Source organism: Dendropsophus ebraccatus, chromosome 6, assembly GCF_027789765.1.
Source record: "Dendropsophus ebraccatus isolate aDenEbr1 chromosome 6, aDenEbr1.pat, whole genome shotgun sequence".
Lineage (NCBI taxonomy): Eukaryota > Metazoa > Chordata > Amphibia > Anura > Hylidae > Dendropsophus > Dendropsophus ebraccatus.
This window is the reverse complement of record NC_091459.1, coordinates 126,511,064-126,528,296: the sequence shown is the minus strand read 5'-3', so window position 1 is coordinate 126,528,296 and position 17,233 is coordinate 126,511,064. Positions and strand designations below refer to the sequence as shown.

Here is a 17,233-nt window from a genome sequence, read left to right as displayed (position 1 = left end):
CTCATGCTCAGGAGCGCAGGGCTCAGGAGAACAGAGGTCAGGGGTTATCAGAGCAGTGAAGCAGAGATCACCTTGTCTTCTGCTTATTAACCCATTGTTATGTTGCGGCATGTAAATGAACTTTGGGTCACTTACACACAGCAGTACATAAGGGGTTAAGCAGAAGGACACAGGTTGGCTCTTATCTTCCCTGTGCATCCCCGGGTCCCCCTCCCCCACAGGCCCCATAGCAGCTGCCTACCCTGCCTCTATGGTAGCTACGCCTATATGTTACATAGTCATATATCACTAAACTTTATAGAACGACATGATTCTATCCTTATTAATCTAGATAATAATATATACAAGTCCTATTTAATTTAATTTAATTATGTTCATGTTAACCCATTTACTGTAGATAGGGATAACCATGCCTTGGTTACAATGTAACCCATGATCATTATTCGGTTGGTGAAATGTGCTTTTGTTCACCATTGTTCTATACATTCACGTTAGCTAGTGAGGCCATGTACTTTACAAGAGGAAAAAAAATGACTACAGGTAACATTGGTAACATTCTACTAGTGATGCACTCTCTACAGAAGCTAAAACTTCTCAACGCAGATAACCCATTTAGTGACATTAAGATCAAAATCAAATTAGGATTAAAATGTTTCAAAATGCTCAATAAAATTTCCCGTTGGCATCGGTGTGACCTCTGTCGGCCATGACCTCTGGCTGCGGATCAAGTCCCAGCCTGCCGGTGCATCGTTTCCCTTTACAGCTTGTCACCATTGTCCAAGCTAAGAGCTGAACCACTTCCTTGGCCGCTTCACTGTGCTGCTATAAGGTGCAGAGGTTCTACTCCTTTCCTGACAAGCAGGGCAGAAAGTCACCTCTATTGGCTGATTTGCAGCAAAGAGAGGATCAGTATGAAGAGACCTGGCTGTGGGGGGAGTAACTAAGCATGTATGATAAGCACCCAGATAATTAGGTGGATGTACCCACTGATATACTGTACACTCTGAACATCAGGTGGCGCCATACTGTATGAATAAATTATACTGCATTATTTTGTATCAAAATGTAAATGGCAAACATTGTTCATTCTTAGAATTCATACATCGAATATGACATAAAATGATAGAACAACCCCTTTAAAGAGTTTATACAGCCACAGGAATGTTGTCCATTAATCACGAGAAATTGCGCAGATCTCATGCTTCCGCGGGACTAAGGTTAAGCCAATGATAGGGTTAAGATCCACCTTTGCCCCGGGAGGAGCCGTGAATGTGAAGTTCTGCAGCAACTTTGTAAAGAAGATAAAAAGTTCCATCTTAGCCAAGTTCTCTCCGGCACAACTTCTCTTCCCTACAAAAAGAAACACAAATAGAGAACATATCAGTCTAAGTCCATCATGGGGTCTGGTCTCAGAAAGTCCCTTTAAGTGGTTGTAGGGTCCGTTATCTTTACTTACCAGCAGAGAATGGTAGAAAAGCTTCACTTTTGACAAAATTTCCATCGGAATCCAGAAAATGTTGAGGGTAAAACTCATCGGGTTTTTTGAAGTATTTGGGATCTCGTAGGACAGATGTCAGGAATCCAACGATGTGAGTCCCCTGCAAAGATTAATTTTAGATTTTCTATGGTGAGATCCCTCAAAGAGTTAGCAGTCTTCAGGGCATGGCAGACATCAATACTATCTGGTCACTATACAGTGTATGGGTAAATGTTTAGGGGTCCCAAAGTAATAACTAGAGATGAGCTCAACTTGAGCATGCTCGAGTCTTATTGTTCAGCATTTGAATGTGGAATAAGTTAGATGCAGCCCTAGGGAGTCCTGAAAAAAATGGATACAGCCATAGATCATAGGCTGTATCCATGTTTTCCAGGACTCGCTAATGCTGCCTTTAACTTCTTCAGCCAACTGTATTTAAACGCCAAATGATCAAACTAGCTAGAGCATGCTCAAGCATGGGCTCATCTCTAGTAATAACACCATCCACAACATCTATTAATATTAGCAGAAATCTCCTAATTTCCATGTGACTACAGTCATTTAGAGACAAAACAGACCTGTCATGAACCCGTTAACAACAATTGGCCAGGGAAGGGACGGGGGGGAACACTGACAGTAAACCCTGAACTGGTCTCCGCCCACTGTCCCTGCCTACTTGCCCCGGACAGTTCTAGGCGACCGCGGGCAACTAGGTGACAGTCCCTGACTTATTTAGGTGGAACATGAAACTGGGACAAGACAAACAATTACAAAAAGTAATTGTCAGGAAGCTATCAGGGTCACAACTATTGGGCAGCAGAGGTAAGAAATGTAATCCAGAGAATAGCCAAGTCACAAAGCCAAAAGGTCAGGGCAGGCAGATAAACAGGATGGTCAGCGCACAAAAAGTCGGGGTTAGGATAGCCAAAAGATACTTAGGAGATAAATGCAGAGAACACTAGCACGATACATAAGTCTAGTCTATCATCCAGCAATATGTGATTGGACTGGTGAACATAATGTAGAAAGTATAGGGTCCGGTCCAGAACATGATTAGACCGGCTCCCTGATCCTCACAAACAGCTTAGCAAGTTAAACTTGACTGGCAGGGAAACCTACCAGTCACAAACAGTAAAGAGACAGCCAGTTAAGGAATTCAAAGTTTCCTGGCGGATGGCAGAGACCTGCGTCACCTTGGTAACTAGGGACAACTGCTAGGGACGTTCCTGCAGCTGCCAGAGCATGTTCCTGGACGTCTTGGGCCACAGTGCAGGCGAAGACAAGAATGCAACTGGAGCGCCTGCAGGTGAGTTTCTAACAAGATCTTTATCAATTGAGAGGGAGGCCTGAATAAACAACTTTTTTCAATAGGTTTTATGGACCTCTAAAGACCCTCACATTTCTTTATGCCAATACTACTTACTTTTGGGATGAACAAGCCATTCAGGGTGACATCTTTAGTAGTCTGATGTGGTGCAGTGACTGGTGCAATATTTGCAAATCGCTGAATCTTATGGATAACAGCGTCGGTGTATGGCATGTATTGGCGGTGCACCAACTGGGGCTCGGCTGAACCGATGACTTTTTCAATTTCTTTTTGAACTTTTTCTGTTATTAAAAGAATACAAATTCCTTAATGTCTTCCAGTTTAACTACAAACAGGCATGAGTGATATGTTTTTCTAATTACTTCCAATACTTGGCAGTTTTAGTGTCGGAAACACTTCAGATCGACTGCAGGTTTTTCCACCTATTGACTAGAATGAGAAAGTCACATCGGGATGGCATGATCTTTTTCATCCCAGCATTCCTCTATATGTTTAGCATAGTTTATAGTGATCTGAACATGAACATATTAATGAACATACTCATTATTTACCACCTGCTTTTGAAAAATACAGCCATTTTTCCCCCATCTGCTTACACATTGTTTTATTTTCACTCAAAATGACAGCCATATCTACCCTTTATTTTACTGTGTGTGAACATAGCCTCAATATGTATATTTCTGCCAACAAACCAAAGAAATATCTCCTTACCTTGAATGTCTGGATACTTTATCATTATAAGAAGACCCCATCTCAGGGTGGTCGAAGTAGTCTCCATTCCAGCAGCGAACAAGTCGGTCACAAGAGATGTTAAGTTTTCATCATGAAAATATAATTCCGGGTTTGAAAATATAATTCCGGGTTTGGTTTTTCCTGAAAAGTACAAAATATAAAATTTTATCTACAAGGGAACTAAACAGGGACAGATGTAACATAGGACAAGTAAATTGAAACAAAGAAAATCTCTACATTTTATCTTATTTTTTTTTTTTTTTTTAATCTCTTTCATTTTACTCCAAATATACTATACTAGTTCCGTAGCTACCATGATTTAGGCAGTCCACGTCTCTGGTTTCCAGCCCCATTGACAGCAGGGTTCTTTTATAATATCTTTCTTAGTTACAGTACCTCCCATTTATTTACTTTTTTTTTTTTTTTACTTGTTTACTCTTTCATCTGCTCTTTATTAGATTTTGTACCTCTTATGCTGTACTCTTAACTTATACCGATTTTTAAATGATTTTACTATGGAGTCCTACAATACCAGCCAGTCACCAACCGCAACTTACTGTACCAACCTATCCAGGCCTTGTGGATCAAAAGGACCCATCATTCAATCTATCCAAAACCACACCTCCAATGAAGGATGGAATAAACCTATAGGAGCAAGACTAATAATGTTCTGGGAATACTCCTCATGGACACAATAACAACCCATATTTCTATTCTTTAGTGCCCTACGCCATAATACTTCTGTCTCCTACCTATGTTCAAATTCTCCAGATCCTTCCTCCCAAACCCTCCTCCTTTAGCCCTTTAGTGCAAATAAAAAATAAATAAATCAGGTCTACAGGGCTATAGTCATCCACTACTTCTCAGCTTTGCCCAAGAGCTGCAGAGTAAAGCTGCTTTGAGATATTGTCCTAACCTGGCTCATGTGTACTGTAAAAGAGATGGCTGCCCAGACTGCCCTCAGTCCAGTCTTACTCTGTGACTAGGTAAATTAAAGGACAACTCCCATGAAAAACTTTTTTCCAGTAATTGAAGCACATTACAAAGTTATATAACACTGTAATATACTTCAATCACCTATCTGCTCCCCTTCCCTATCTTTTCCCCCCCTCAACCCTTCATACCTAATTACTGTCGTCACCAAGCTCCTCTATCAGCTCCTTCTAGTGACGATGAGTCATCAGCAGGAGGGCTGGGCTAGGTCCTGTTACACCAGCCTCCCCCTCCCCTGCCTGGTCAGGGGACTCAGCTTGCTCAGCTCCCCTTGGCTGAGCAACTGTAAGCCATCTGACATTCTGAAACTCAATAATGACTCGTGACTGACTCCCATCAGATAACCAGCTACAGGACCCCCTCCCCCATACTCCCTCCTGCTGCCGAGTGGACTCAGTGAGTGAGTGATGTCACTTGCTTATCTTTCTCCTCACTCCCGGCATGTCAGCTACACAGACGTCTTATCTCTCCCCTGCTGCCCTGACCTAATCCTGCAGAATGTACACTACAGTGAAGTGAAGTATGAGTGTGCTGCTTCAGTGTGTGTATATAGCAGCCTGACTGAAGAGAGCCAGAGAGGGGGTCATGTTTAGTGTATGATGGGAGTTGTAGTGAATGGAGGGGCAGGCACTTGCTGTGTCACAGCAGGGGGCTAGCTTGTCACAGCAGCCAAAGTGCATCATGGGAAGCTGAAACCAGGATGCAAGGAAGAAATGAAGAACAAGACTAGAAATCAGAAGATACACAGACGGTGGGAAATTCAAACAATGACAGCTCAGGAGAGATGATAAGTATAAAAGCTAGGTTTCTGATTGGTTTTTGTTTTTTTTCCTTAGCGCAGGAGTTGTCCTTTAACCCTCCCCATCCCGACCAGATTAACCCTTAGCCGCACCAGGGCGTTATTGTACGTCCTGGCAGGAGGTTCCTTTCCGCACCAGGACGTACAATAACTTCCCGGCTCCCGGTGCTCACTGTTTACATAGACAGTGACCGGGAGCCGCGACTAAACTGTCAGCTGATAGCTGACAGTTTAGTGTCGGTGCCGCCGGACTCCCTGAAGGGCTCCAGCACAGGCGATCGCCGGCATCAGTGGATCGGTAACGATCCACTGATCCCGGTGAAGCCAGCAGTAAACCCCCGGTCCCGGTCTCTGCCGAGTTCAGGGATCCGGGGGAAGCATGCTGGCTCTCTGCACCTCCCCCCCAAGCTGCCAGGCTCCCTCCACTGCCGCTGCACGGCTTCCCCCGCCACCGGGATCCGCCTCCTGCCACGGGGATCGCCCTCCTGCCGGGCTACCCCTCCTGCCGCTCGCCCTCCTGCCGGGCTCCCTCCAATATGGGGATCGCCCTCCTGCCGGGCTCCCCCCTCCACAGGGATCCCACTGCTGCCGGGCTTCCCCCCCCTCCCCCTCCGATCTGGGCTCCCTCTGCTGCCGCGAACCCCCCCTCGACCCCCCCCCCTCTCCCTGCCATGGCTCCCTCCATTTCCATTTTCTCCCCCGTTGCTGCCCCCCACTGCCACGGCCCGGTACTCACCTGGCAGGTCACAGCAGGTCGCTCCTTCCTCCTCCTCCATGCAGCACTCCCTCCCCGGTCCCAGAACTCACTCTAAGCTTCGGGATCCGGGGATGGCCCCCTCCTGCTGCAGCATGTACCAGCGTCTGTCTAATGACGCTGGTACATGCTGCTATATACTGTGATTGACAGCTCTGTGATCAGAGCTGTCAATTACAGTATCTGATCGTTCCAGGAGGGCAGAGCATGGATGCAGGCTCTGATCCCTCACTTTGTGAAGAGATCAGAGCCTGCATCCATATACTGTAAAACACACACACAAATACACACATAATAATAAAAAAAAAAAACCTCCCCTGAGATCTCCCAGTAATAAGGGAGATCTTAGTTGGTGTCTGTCAGTCAGCGTCCGTTAGTAAGTGTCAGTGTCCGTTAGTGTCATTGTCAGCTAGCGTCCGTTAGTGTCAGCGTCCATTAGTAAGTGTCATTGTCCGTGTCAGTGTCCGTTAGTGTCATTGTCAGCTAGCGTCCGTTAGTGTCAGCGTCAGTGTCCGTTAGTAAGCGTCAGTGTCAGTCAGCGTCCCTTAGTAAGCGTCAGTGTCTGTCAGTACGTATCAGTCAGAGTCCGTTAGTAAGCTTCAGTCAGTGTCCATCAGTGTCCGTCATTCAGCATCCGTCAGTAAGCATCAATAAGCATCAGTCAGCATCCATAAGTAGGTGTCAGTAAGTGTCAGTCACCTTTTATAAGTCAGTGTCAGTCAGCATCCGTTAGTAAGAGTCAATCAGTGTCCGTTAGTAATCATCAGTCAATGTCCTTAAATAAGCATCAGTCAGTGTCCATTATTTAGTGGGAGTAAGCGTCAGTCAGTGTCCGTTAGTAAGTGTCTGTAAACGTCCGTACATTTACTGCTAGAGCTGGAGTGTACATACAGACAGAGGTGCTCCTTCTCTTCTGAGCCGTGTTGTGCGTCCGTACAATTTTTTACGTTCACAAATTGGGTATTTTCTTACTCAGGAGAAATTGCTTTACAAATTTTGGGGGGCTTTTGCTTCTCCAAGCTTTTTGGAATTTGGAAAATTTGGGGTTTCACTAACGTGTAAGTGTGAAAAATGTGATTTTTAATGTTCATGGGCCCCTTTTGCAAAAAACTGTGAAAAACTTGTGGGGTCAAAATGCCCACTGTACCACTTGTTACGTTCCTTAAGGGGTGTAGTTTTTAAAATGGGGTCACTTGTGGGGGGTTCCCACTGTCTCAGCACTAGGGGGGCTCTGTAACTGTAACATGGTCTCCTACATTTATTCCAGCCAAATCCACGCTCCAAAATCCAAAGGGTGCTCCCTCTCTTCTAAGCCATGTTGTGCGCTTGTGCAGCACTTTATTTCCACAAATGGGGTATTAATAAAAACTGCAGATTCAGAGGAATAAATGTTTTATTACATTTTACTTTTTATAGCTGGTTTGGTATGAAAAAAATAGGATTGAATTGGGATCTCTGCAAAGAAAGTGGAAATTTTTACTTTCCACACTTTCTTTGAAGTTATTCCTGTGAAATGCGTAAAGGGTTAAAAAACTGTATGAATGTCAATTTGAATACTTGAAAGGGTGAAGATTTCAAAATGGGGTGAATTTTGGGCGTTTTCTTGTAAACAGGCCTCTAGAATATGCTTCAAAACTGATCTGGTCCCTAAAAAAATCTGAGTTTAAATTTTCACAAAAATTTTGAAAGTTGCTACTAAACAATTACGGTCTCTAAAATCCCCCAAAAAAGTTAAAGCATGTTCACCAAATGCTGCCAATATAAAGTAGACTTGTTATAGATATGAATTAATCAATAATTTATGTGGTATAACTATCTTCCTTATTGGCAGAAACTTTCAAATTTAAAGAAATGCAATAATTTTTACATTTTTCACAACATTTTGGAGTTTTTCACAAAAAAACGCTAAAGGTATCGATCCAAATTTACCACTAACATAAAGTAGAATATGTCACGAAAAAACAATCTTGGAATCACAAGGATTGATAAAAGCATTCCAAAGTTACAGAGGCATAAAATGACACATGTCATATTTGAAAAATTTGGCTGTGTCATAAATGCCAAAACTGGCTGTGTCCCCTAAGGGGCAAAAGTCTGTTTACCTCTTTTTGTTTGACCAGAAAACAATCTATAAGATTCCTCTTGTCATTGACATCTAGTTGATCCCTTTGTTTTGTGAAGACCTCTCTAACAAATGAATGAAATTCATCCAAGGCTGGTCGAATGGTTTTGTGACTTCCTGGAATCCAGCGCATAAGAGATGGAAACGCGTTGTACAACTGTGAAGGAAAAGGTATAAGAAGTCATTACTTATATATGTGGGTGTGACATGAGAAACACATCAAGATAAAGCGGCAGGGAAGTGCTGAGCGCTAGAATAAGAACAATGTATCCATCATATTGAATGTAACTGGTCAATGGGGAGACGCAGTGTAACTAAAATATGGGAAAGCTAAACATTCACCAATTTTGGCCGGCTTGGACTGGCCCAAAGGGTAACTCGTAAATCCCCGGGAAGGCCCCTAATCTATTCCCATCTACCCCACCCACTGCAGGAATTGTGTCATTTTCATAGACATGGTATGCTTTCTTTCAACACCGCCCTGATACTCACCACTTGATACAATATTGTAGAGGATAGTTTCTCCCCAGTGGCAATAGTGCCATTGCGTTCCCTTCCCCTTCCAACAATAAAATCATTGTAAGAACTTACCAAGGCCATGGGGCTGCCACCAATCCTGGTAGTATCCATTATTATATTTAGAAGCCTCTGAAGTTTCGGATCATCGTAGTCGAAGCGATGACTGAGTAATATAGACACAATAATATTACCGACAGCTGCATTCATTATCGTAGTGTTGTCAAAGGGTTCACCTAAAATAAGAGCAATAAGTAAAGTAAATTAGTAAATTAGCAGTATTATAGAAGTTATGCAGGTAAGGAAAAAATAGACCTCAGCACAACCAGTTCGGGCGTGAGCCGAAGTACTGCACTTGTGGAGCACAGGTGTACGAAGCAGAGGAACAACTCAAATAAAGACAGCCTGTGACTTGTGGTGCTCAGATCAGAAAAAAACAGTCTATGTGTGCATCAGCAAAAGAAAAGTAATCCGGCACTCACCAGGATTTGATAGTAGGCTTGTTTCTTTATTTCATGTAGACATTACAGCAGGGAGGGGGAGGGTGCGTGGCGTGTCTCTAATGGCGACGGTTGTTTCTGACCATAGAGGCCTGTCGGCTAGACGACTCTGCTAAACGACAGGCCCGTGTGGCCAGAAACAGCAGTCGCCATTAGAGACAGGCCACGCCCCTCCCCCTCCCTGCTGTGATGTCTACATGAAATAAATAAACAAGCCTACTATCAAATCCTGGTGAGTGCCGGATTACTTTTCTTTTGCCAATGTATATATTAGAGAAGTTATATTCTTGTATATAGGAGTAGTATAGTAGCTATATTCTTGTATATAGGAGGCAGTATAATAGTAGTTATATTCTTGTATACAGGAGCAGTATTATAATAGTTTTGTAGGATTACCTTTGTAGGATTTAAATTTCTCCACTAAACTATTTGCTTCCTCATTGAGCTTGTCTTCTAAGGTTCTCTTCCCCATACCAAAATCTCGTAATGTAGAAAGAGTGAACCGTCTCATGGCTTTCCAGCTATGTCCATTGGAGAAGATGACACCTGAAGAAGAGACAATAAAGAAACTCTGTACTTTTCATCATCTCTTTACTCTGTATAAAATTACTTTGGTAAAAAAAAAAATTTCAAATCAACTGGTGTCCGAAAGTTATATAGATTTGTAATAACTTCTATTTAAAAATCTCAGGTCTTCCAGTAATCATTGTCAGAGAACACGGCACTCAAATTTAGATGCAAGTGAAACAAAGTTTTATTCCAGTAATTCTCCAGACATAATCCAGCCAGACAAGTAATAAATAGAAAAAGAGCTAATAAGTGAAGCTTCTTGAAGGCTTTTCGGTCAGTTCCCCCAACCTTTCTAAGGCCTGTGTTGCTGTGTGCAAGTGCAAACAAAAAAAGTCCACTTCTAGAAAATAGAATACATTCACAAACATCAAAAACTTCTTTCACATCTTAGACCGAGAGGAGTAAAACAAAGAAAGTGAGAAATTGAGATCAAATGCTTTGGGAAGGGGTAGAGACCCATCACATTTTTCTGGCTCATGATGTCTCGTGATCAGTTTGGCACGTTGTTAGACACTAAGGGGGAGATTTATCAAAATGGTGTAAAGTAGAATTGACTTAGTTGCCCCTAGCAACCAATCAGATTCCACCTTTCATTTTTTTAAAGAATCTGTGAGGAATGAAAAGTGGAGTCTGATTGGTTGCTAGGGGCAACTAAGATAATTCTACTTTTCACTAGTTTGATAAATCTCCCCATAAGTCTTGTTAAAGCCATGCCCATTTTTCTCTTAGCCATACCCTTTCCCTCTAATTCATTCCTCTTGGGAAACAAAGTGTAATTTATCTAAATTAAATGTGGTACACAGTATGTAGCACAGTATGTATGTCATTTGTAGAAAATTAAACTAAAAATTTTGAAATGAAAATTCTGGCCAGTGGTTGTAGGTTTACTGTATGTTTTTCCTTTTGCATCGGGGGGGGGGGGGGGGGGGGGGTGGTGTTGGAATCAACTGTTTCCAATCTGAAATAGATTGTCCCTGATAAGTAACAAAAATTCTGTTCCTTAATAAATAATAAAAAAAGCAAAATTTGCAAAGCCCACAGCCTGCTCATCTCTACCCACTAACTCTATATATAGAAATGTTCCATTGCGTCTAATGTATTACCATATCCTCGTGCAATATCGATGAATACAGGCACGTCTGGTCTGTCAGCAAACTCCTCTGCGTGGTTGACAAAAGCTTCTTTCACTGTGTCATATCCGCACAGCACAACAATCTTCTGGAGTCCCATCTTTATACTGTACACTGGGCCTTACTTCTTAGCAAGCTGCAAAATAGAAGTGATAGAAAGTGTGAAAAGCTCAGGGCTTGACCAAGATAGGGAAGGGGGGCTGCCAGGGGAAATATCTTAATTTATTCTCGAAGTATCCATAGCTGCTGTAGCTGTAAGGGGATGTCCACAGTCTACACTGGTCACTGGAAGAGATGATCGAACAGCGGAAAATCTTAGGATCTATAGAACTCGAACCTTGTTGAACCTTCCGCATTTGATTCCCGATGCCTTCCCGTTCCGTGAGGAAGGAAGAGACAGCCCGGGTACCGCCTGGAATTCCGGGATTCAGCCTAGGTAATAGGCTGTATCCCGGAATTCCAGGCGGTACCCAGGCTGGTCAGTCTACAGTCTAGTGTAAACACCGCCAACAGTCAGTCCACAACCTAGTGTCGCCACTTCAGTCAATCATTTCACCTTCTTGTGTTATAGGTGCTCGTAAACAGAGCCTATTACATGGCTCAGACAGAGCTTCCCGAACAGCCTCTAGATTGTCCCTGTGACCCTAGCGTTACCAGCCATATGTTACCATTGCATTTTGGGTGCATACAATTGGGCATAGTCAAGGTATTGACAAAGTTTTCATTTTGGGGGAGTTAAATGTTCATGTGTAGAACAGAATAATTGTCTGGTGGCATTAGATGTCATTACTATCATAAAGTAAGAGGTGATCCGCCGCTCCATTCATTGTCTATAGAGCTGTGGGGATCACCGAGCTCTGTACTCGACCATCTTCTCCAGCACCTCAGATAATGAATAGAGTGGCGGCACACATGGACAACTCACTGTTCCATTCAAAACATAGACTTGGAGCCCTGTCCTGGGGATCACATGGAGTCCCAGCAGTTGGACTCCATTAATCTGACATTTGTTCTCTATCCTTGTATTTTTCATGCGTTTGCTTAGACAATACCGCTAGGTATATTATATTTAAAAGACAAAGTTTTAAAAAAATATATACACATTACACATTACAAATCAATTTATCATATGAAAAAAAAAGATCCTATACATAATTGGTATTACTGCCCATCATGTCCTAACTAGTAAACATGATGATCCTATATGATGAAAAATGACCCAGTGACAGAATGACTGCTTTTGGTTGCCTCACCTTTCCATTTAGCCCAAAATTACAATAAAAAACTTCAGCTAAAGTCATGTCAGTCCACAGTATATTACTTGTAATCCTGCGGTGTGAACCAGAGGATGCAACACGCTGGTCTGTCTTCTCTGTCCTCGGTACCTAGAGGACTTTATATCAGTGTTCAATATTACAGCACCAGTAGCTCCTCCCTATCATCAACCAACTAAGAAGCTGTAAGTAAAGGTGTCAGCAGTTCTCAGATAGAGAAAAACTCAGTTCACCCCTCCTGTGTTGGCATGTTGCTTATTTTCTGCCTACCTGGGACACTTTCCAACTTGGTTCGAACTGCCCATTTAGTTGGCTGTTAACTATCAATTAAAAGTCCAGTGTGCAGATCCGGGATAACAGTGCAGTCTATTTCAGACTTCATAGTTCTGCCCATGAGTTGGGCTTTTAATCGTAAATGCTTATTATACATAGATGTTAGCTATAGGATTTTGTTGCACCAAAATGAAATATTATTAGATGTAACTCCATTGAGTTCTCCGTTTTACTGTTTATAGAAAAGCACACAATCCAGCACAAACAACATAATTATTTGATAAAGAAATAACTGAATGCAAACAGTAGTAGTGCTGCCTCCCTGGACTGACCCTGTTCTGTCCAGGGTGGATAAAAATCAATGTTTAAAAAAAAAAAATCAGATTTTTTTTTTATTTAAATCGGATTTTTTTTATTTAAAAATCGGATTTTTTACAATAAACTGCTTTTTGAGGAAAATATTTTACCATCCAAAGGTTCTTCCATCATGAGATAAAGCTGAGTTGTTTAACTCAGTAGAATAAAGGCTGTATATGTGTAACATTCACAATGCCATGCTCTTCCAGAGGTTTCTGTAGGATTAGTGGGCAGTTTCTCTCCTATATTATCACAGACGCTCGCTTTACTTACGCACTTCTCAAAACTGAATTTGACTCCGCAGAGGTCCCAGCCTCTTCTTCACAGCAAAAATGTTACAACATGTGATGTTACAACAAGTGAGCTACAGAGGACAGCAGGGACAGTAGTATTTAAAGAGGACCTGTCACCCCCGGTGACGGGGTGACAAGCTCCTGACCCCCCGTTAGAGCCCCCTATACTCACATGATCCCGCCGGGTCCCGCTTCTGGAGATGGTCGGGTCACGGAGATATCGGCGCCCGCGCTCCTCAGATGAGTCCAACACTCAGAGAATGACAGGAGAGTCCAGCGCTCCGTCATTCTCTATGAGCGTTGGACTCATCTGAGGAGCGCGCGCGCCAGGCTGCAGCGGCTGAGATCTCCGTGACCTGACCATCTCCAGAAGCGGGACCCGGCGGGATAAGGTGAGTATAGGGTGCTCTAACGGGGGGTTGGGAGCCTGTCACCCCGGCACGGGGGGTAACAGGTTCCCTTTAAGTTTTTCATGTGTTCTTAAAATATTATAATTATATATATATATAATATATATATATATATATATATATATATATATATATATATATATATATATATATATATATATATATATATATATATTTATATATATTGTTTAGCCAAATTAGTTACCAAACATGGATGTTTGTGCAAATAACTTATGCTGTAATGTTGTTATTGTTTCAGTTGAATAAATCTATTTAAATTGTTATTAAGGTCAGGATTATTTTTCTTCTTCCTAAGTACAACAGAATAGTGGTATCCAAATATGAATGATTAACCCATTAAACTGGGGAGAAAAAAAGTTATATAAAAAGTGATTCTAAAAATCTTCATCTACTTGCATGTTAAAATAGCAAGAACTAGTTTAGGTAGAAACTTTGATTTAAATCACTGATTTAAATCAAGCCTTACTGACTAGTGATTTAAATCGTGATTTAAATCAGTTAGATTTAAATCAAATCCACCCTGGTTCTGTCCCTAAATTACAACATAGGACACCTAATGCTACATAATGTAGGAGTGTTATGAATGGGAGTGATTTCATGCAACATAGTACCACTCATAATACAGACATAGGCTATGTTCACATGTTGTAAGAGACCGGCCGTTCCGTGACCCGGCCGGGTCATGGAACGGCTGGTCTCTGAAAAGATCATCCTGGCCGGTACTGCAGTGCGACTGCAGTGTTCTGATCCGGCGCATCCGTGCACCCGCATCAGAACTCTCCACTATACGCTATGGAGCGAACGGCCGGATCCGCTAGCCTCATAGTGTGCACTGACACATACTATGTGTATACGCTCTGGCCAGGATACCTAGGCAGCAATGGATGTATATTTCCATATTTTACGAAAATATATGGTGTGTGAACATAGCCCTATAATGTATTCCCTCCTCATGACCCTCTTTGTCTGCACAATTTTACAGAGGTTCTGTGCAATTCAAAGGTCATCTCATGTGCTGGGATTCTCTGCCACCTGCTACCCTCTCTTCCACCTTCGTCAATGCAATCACAGTGCAAATGCAGAAATGCAGCGCAAACATTTTGTGCAGGGGGGTGCATGAAAATAATAAACAACCTAAACTTACCTGTCCCCGTGCCTCCGTCACTGGGCGTAATTTTGGTCTGGAATCCAGGTACATCACATACCTTGCTGTTTCGGCTGCAACATCATGGCCAGGCTGAGTGATTGCCCTTTCAGCCAGTCTGTGACTGGGGCAGTACCCCACCCCAATCAGTGATTGGCTGAATAGACAATCACTCAGCCAGGTACGTGACGTTGCAGCTAGGCAAGCTGCAGGACACCAGCGGCTTTCAATGGGACCTGAGAGCGGCACTACAGGGCTTAAGGATAAGTCAGTTTAGTTTTAGTTTGTTATTCTTCCCTAGATATCCAGCCAATATAAAAGCAGGAGAGCGTCCATACTGGAAAGGTGGCAGGTGGCAGTATACATAAACCTAACTGCTAGTTGAAGTAATCATACATAAGACCGTTATAAAAAGCAGCAATAGGTGACTGGAGTTCATGCGCAGTGGGTATTGTGCCAATCTGTTAAGGAAAGGTGAGCTGAGTTCTCTTTGTAAGAGTTTAAACCAGTTTAAACAAATATAGACGGGTGAGCCCAGTTCTTCCAGTGTTTAGTGCAAGAGAGCTGATAAAATAACAATCACAATGACTATTCAGAATATGGCGTCAATTCTCATCAACAGTTGAAGAGATGAAATAGAAGGGTTTCATAAATTATGTGTGCATGGCGCAAACCTAGGAAACAAAACCTATGTAAATGGCAAGATAAAGGGGCACATTTAAATTCTCCTGATTTTGTGTCGCTGGATTTAAAGAGGCTGCAGCAGGGGCTACTGCTCAGCAGGCAAAATAATCTATGCCAGCCTGGATCTGGCGTGGATTTTTAGCCTGTTTTTTGACTAATCTGGGTGAAAACTTTGATAGATTTTTAGCATGGGGAGGACATGACTCCCCACCCCCCATTAGCCCTTATGGCGCACAAGGCTCAAACTTGAAAATTTGCTCAAAAATGTGCAAATTTTTTTTAAGTATGTGCTAGAAGCAGAGATTGCTAAATGTGCCCCTAAGAGTTTGTTGCTGCTCCTTTTTCTTTGCATTTCCTCCTAATGTCATCTGAACATACGAAGGGATTTCTGTGGCGATTAAGGTTACACCTACAGAATTAATATGTGGAAGAGAGCGTTTCAGAGATATATTTAGAGACATATTTTTCTATTTCACCTCAGCCCATTTGAATATCTATTAACCCCAAAGGACCAATTTTGTTGGTAAAGAAATATGTTATCATAAAAAGACCTATTGTGTCCATCAAGTTTGTATGATAATCAGATGTTTTAGGTGGCTAAACTAAGTGCATAGTTCTATAGGGCTTCCCAGTCTAACTTCACGTTTACCTTGCTTTCACTGATTTAGCCATCCAGTGCCAAAATAGCTGTCTTTTTATTAATATAGACATGAGCTCCAAAAGGAGAAGGGGTGTCCTCCGGGAAGCAAAAGCTAAGTAAATTACACAGCTTGCCTGGATCTCCCCTGTGCTCATTTCAGCCTCTAGCTGCTTGATTGCCATTCACTATGCTTTACTTTCAACTTCACTGAGACCTGAGCTTCTCCCAGTAACCTCAATGACTGTTCTGCACTTGGACTTTTGACAGCTAAGAAAAGCCATAGAGACAGTTGGGAGAAGCCTATGAGAACCATGCATGTGCTGAGCATGGTTTGCAGAGAACTCAAGCAGGATTTAATCTAAGAAGGCTTTGTTAAAAGTAAAGTCTAGTGGATGGCAATCAAACAGCTGAAAGTATATAAACAGGGATGTTGCAGGCAAGCATTGGGATCTACATAACTGGGTTTTTGTCTCCAGGAAGAACACCCCCTGGGCTTTTGGGATTTATTTCCATGCTAATAAAAAGACAGCCACTGTTTCTCAGCACTGGAGGGCTCAATCACAGTATTCATAAAATTAGACCAATACAACCATGCACTTAGTTTGAGCACCTTTAGCCCTGTGACAAGCCCACTTTAAACATTTTTTGGATTTTTTTTTATTATAAAAAATCTATAGAGAAAAACTTTTTTTTTTTAATCTTGTGCTACATATAGCATTGGTGGTGCTGTTACTAAACTCTCTACTTTCCAGCTTCTATTACCTGTACTTTTTGATGGCCACTAGACGTGCCCCAATGATATCAGCGATGTTTAGTTGTGTACCAATGGCATTTACCTATCTACCCAAGACAGGTCCTAACAGACTGTCTAACAGCATAGCACAGAGCATTGCACCAAGTATCCACTTTATTAGAGACACCACTCACTGTAGTTTGTCGAGCCTCCATTGTCGTTTTATCATGGTGTAGATTCCACTAGGTGTTGCCATAGTTCTGTAGGAATATTGGCCCATGCAGGCAGGATCACTTATGGCAGTTGCTGCACATTAGATAGAGATATGCAGCAACTTAAATCCCCCTCCACCAAGGTGTATTCTGGATAAGCTGTGGACCTTGTGTCATTCTGCTGCAGGCTCTGATTGTTGGAGCAGCAGAGCATAACACAAGTTTTAGTAGGTCGCTACTTCACCAATCAGTGGTCACCTCACTCTGCAGGA

The 17,233-nt window shown here is 42.4% G+C and overlaps 1 pseudogene; it reads right to left on the bottom strand.

Moving 5' to 3' along the window:
* Nucleotides 1-1,171: 1,171 nt before the first annotated feature.
* On the bottom strand, nucleotides 1,172-12,181 carry LOC138795282 (cytochrome P450 2K6-like; annotated as a pseudogene).
* Between the last annotated feature and the right edge of the window lie 5,052 nt (nucleotides 12,182-17,233).